We start from the raw sequence: 4,602 nt of genomic DNA, 5'->3' as shown, positions 1-4,602 counted from the left end.
AAAGCCCAAAGGAACACTAGGTGAACGATTTATCAAATGCACAACAGATACAACCACTTCAGCCCAAAATGCATCTGACAATTCAGCCATAGAAAGCATACTATGCACCTTCTCCTGTATAATTATGTTCATGCGCTCTGCCACACCATTTTGAGGAGGTGTATAGGGAGCACTAAGCTCACGTCGTATACCCTTCTCAACACATAAAGTAGTGAAAACATGAGACATAAACTCACCCCCATTCTCCGTACGTAAGCACCTCAACTTACAACTTGTTTGGGTCTCAACAAGAGCAACCCATCGTTTGAATACATAAAACACCATATCCTTTTTATGAATGGGGTATGTCCATACCTTCTTGCTAGCTTCATCAATGAACGTAACAAAGTACATAGAATTGGGCATTGGCCCACATACATCACTGTGCACTAATGCTAGCTTGTTCGATAACCTATGTGGGACATTTTTCTTATGAGAAGTCTGAGCATGCCGACCATAACGGCAATGATCACAAAACTTAAAGCCATTAAAATCTGAGACGCGAATGTAATTTTCACGTGCCAACAACCTCATTCTTTTAGTGACATATGCCCCAAGAGTTGATGCCATATAGAGATAGGAGGCTGCTCAGTGTTCCCCACAATGTGATCAGCAACATTAGCTACACAAAGAAAATACAACGTATTCCTCTTAGCACCTTTTGCCAAAACAAGGCTTGCCTTAGTGATCTTCCAACCTCCGTACCAAAAGATACATTGAAGCCAAGTGAATCTAATTGACCCACAGTAACCAAGCTCTTGGCAAGAGCCGCCACATGACACACACGATGTAAGAGAAACGTAGTAGAATTTGGCATGGCTAAATGAATGCTCCCAATGCCATGGATCTGCATAGAATGGCCATCTGCAATCCTGACAGCACCCGTGCACGAAGCATCATAGTCATGAAATCATGATCTATGAGGCATAACATGACCAATCCATAGGCATATTTCTCTCATGAGTGAGACAAAAAGCATCTCCAAAAGACAAGGCAAGCAACACATCACCAAGTTCTTCACTAGTAGCACTAGTCAAAGCACATACATGATCATCATGAGAACTACACTCTCCTTGTGTTGCATTCAACTCCTCAATCTTGACATTTGACCTCGGTTTGTCTTTAGCATCAACTTTGTCTTTCTTCTTACCATCCCCATGTTCTCTTTTCCACTTATAACAATATTTTTTATAATGACCTTTTTTACCACAATGAAAGCATTCCACATCCTTTTCACTTGTGCCTGCATGGGACTTGCTTTTAGATTTACCCCTGTTGGACTTATGTGTCTCCATATTCCTGCCTCTAACAACCATTGCACTAGAAGACTTGCTACTTGTATTATTTTTTCGATTAATCTCTTTCGTGAGAAGACTAGACTCTACAGTAGTGCTCGGCAACTCATTCGCAGAAACCAAGTTACTTATGGCTATCCTGAATGCGTCCCATGACTCTGGCAAAGTGACAAGTAAGAACATTGCTTTTACATTGTCCTCAAATATAATCTTCTAAGTAGCGAGTTGATTGAAAATTGTATTGAACTCATTCAAATGTGCATTCATGGAAGCACCTTCCTCCCTTCGCAAATGTATGAGCTTCTTGATCCAATACACTTGTTAGGCAGTCAAATGCTTATCATACATCTCACAAATCCGATGCCATAACTCATAAGCTCCACCCTATGCATCTTTCACATTGTAATAAGCAAACTTTGATAGGGAAAGTCTAATGGTAGACCTGCACATCTCGTCCAACTCATCCCAATCATCTCTCTCCATGTTTATGGCTTAAGACCCTGAAACTTGAGAGGCCTTATCTATTTCTTTTGCACCAAGACATCCCAAATATGATCTTTTCAATACAAAAAGTTGGTCCCATCCAACTTTTCAATATTGAAAACAGTGTCCTCCTTAGTGCTCATTACAACAAGGATGCAATCAATGAAACTGTAGCCAACTAAAAATTGCCACAAAAAGGTAGTAGTGTAAATCTGATAGCACCTACCGCTCAATCAAAGAGCAAAGCATAGAGTAAATATCAGCCCACAATATGGTCATGTATGTACACAAACTCCACAAACTTATGCATACACACACGACATCTGTAACTCAATCGGCCTAGGCAAAGCTGAAGGGGATCGGGGAGCACCACAAACGGAGAGTGAGAGAGAGAGAAGGAGACACACACACGATGTGGGTGGGGAGACTCCAAAGAGTGAGCAGCCCCCTATACACTTATGCTATGTATAAGGTATACAAGTTAGTGGGCGCCCAGACTCTGGGCGGCCGGGCAAGGCACAGACGCCTATACCCCAACAACCTCCCACTCAAAGGCGACTATGCCTTTAAGCAAGAGAACCTAGTCTAAAGACTACAAAAGGCGAGAGAAAACCGCTCTCAACCGATGCCCACTGGCTGGCTGTGATCGTGTGCATCCGGCTGTCCTGCTCCCGTGTAAGTCCATACACCACCAGACGTACCGCACACGTACTGCAAGTATGTACGCAATACCTGCATATCTCCCTTGTGCACTATGCCATCATCAGTCGACAAACGACTGACAACCCCAACTGCAAATGCTCCCACTGCAGCTGCGATATCCGGTCTCAAGATCAATATCTCATACATGAGACCACCGAATGCCGATGCAATGCTAGCGGGCCCTGCTAGCTCTACGGAGCATGCATCAACATATATATCCTTGGCAATAGGCATCTCTGACTGACAAGGTGTGTCAGCCACATGCATCTCCTGACTATCCACAAAAGACGCATCAACCTGTCGTGCAACCTCAGAGCAAACCAACTGCTCTAGGTGTCTGCTGGAAGACATATCCTGCACAACTATATCCCCATGCTCACTGTCGAGCATAGAAAGGAATGATTGCATAATTGCTGACGTCTCAGCCTCCTCTGCAATCATCCACTGCAAACATGACCACTCAATCTGCTGTGACTCACTAGAGCTCTCATGCTCTAACTCCGTATGCATAGACTCTTGCACAACGTCCTCCTGTCGTGACTCACTAGAGCAAGACCGCTCTACCTGTCTATCCTGCATAGAAGTATCTCGCACAACTGACTCTCTGCTTTGCTCAGTCACTAGCAAAGCATGCATGTCTGACTCTGTCACCTCTCTGTGTGACTGCTCAAGTCGTGGCCCAACTGTGTGCACAACGAGCTCACTACTATGCACTCCATGCAAAGCATCCTGCAACCCACAAGCAAAAGAGACTCGCCTGCTCTCTCGCTCTCTACCTGGTTGCGTGATCACAGAGACAACACCGTCTCTCTCGTAATCCAAATGCAATGGGTAACCTGTACCACTTCTGGCACCTCTCGCAATCACTAGCGAACCCAAACGCATCAAAAAAGATCGCTCAAGCAGCGATACCCGACATCCACTATCCCATAACTGTGTGATTGAGATCAAATCCCGTCTCAGATCTGGCACATAACGCACATGACGCAGGGTAAATCTCATACCACTGGGCAAGGACAAACATACGTCTCCTGCACCCTCAATGTCATACACAACACCATCAGCCATGTGTACACAACCAAGTCTCCCACTAGAAAACGTGCTAAACCACTCACGATGCGACGTGACATGGAATGTAGCATCTGAATCTAGTAACCAATGTGAAGAAAATGTGCAATCCGATATGCAATCCGTAGACATAAGATTGTCTGAAGACAAGCTAGATGTAAATGTGACATCGCCCTCACAAGCATACTCAGTAACCACGGTACTGATCTCACTAGCATCTGTCATGCCCAAATCTGCATCACGCATATGTCGCCTCCGTTGTCTCAAACGCCTGAAACATCGACGCCTAATGTGCCCTCTATGTCCACAATGCCAACATGTCAAGTCTCTATGCCGTCGAGACTTGCGTGTGGGATCAATCTTTCCCATGGACATAGAAGTGGGACTAGACTTCCGTGTAGACATGGATGTCGCGTACATAGCATGTAAACTCTCCCTCGAGACCTGCCAGTCAACAGACTCAACCAGATGCAAACGAATCGTAGACATTGCTAACTCATCAAGATCCTGCCAATCATCATCACGCATAGACTTGGGCTTCGTCGATAAACCACACAAGGGTTTATCCTGCCCCAAATCCGCCAATGCAACAAGCATATGCTCCTTCCAAGCAACAAAATCTGCACCATCAAACTGTGTCAGACCATAACGCTGGAAGTCAAATGAAAAATCGACCATAATGCTCGCAAAAGAGCAACCAACAATGAGTAGCAAATGTCAACCAAATCAGCCCTAAACTGGCTCGAATCGCATCAACAAAAGTCTGCAAAATATGACTCAAAACCTGATGCAAAGTTGCACCAATAACCGTGCAAAACCTTGCACAAAATCACAAGTCAATATGACTTAATCGCGCATAAATATCTGACAAAATTTTGGCAGAGTCTCCTTTGTAACTGGAGCAAAATCTCTCACCTGCAGAGAACACCGCATGCAAATGCTGAGTGCAACCCGCAATCTCTACCTAGATTGCATAAATGATACGCATAAAACTCCTGGGAAAATTTCGCCAAAG

The sequence above is a fragment of the Adiantum capillus-veneris genome, chromosome 23 (genome assembly GCF_014529385.1).
Source record: "Adiantum capillus-veneris isolate H3 chromosome 23, ASM1452938v2, whole genome shotgun sequence".
Classification (NCBI taxonomy): Eukaryota; Viridiplantae; Streptophyta; class Polypodiopsida; order Polypodiales; family Pteridaceae; genus Adiantum; species Adiantum capillus-veneris.
The sequence above is the reverse complement of the archived record's forward strand: the minus strand, read 5'-3'. Positions refer to the sequence as shown.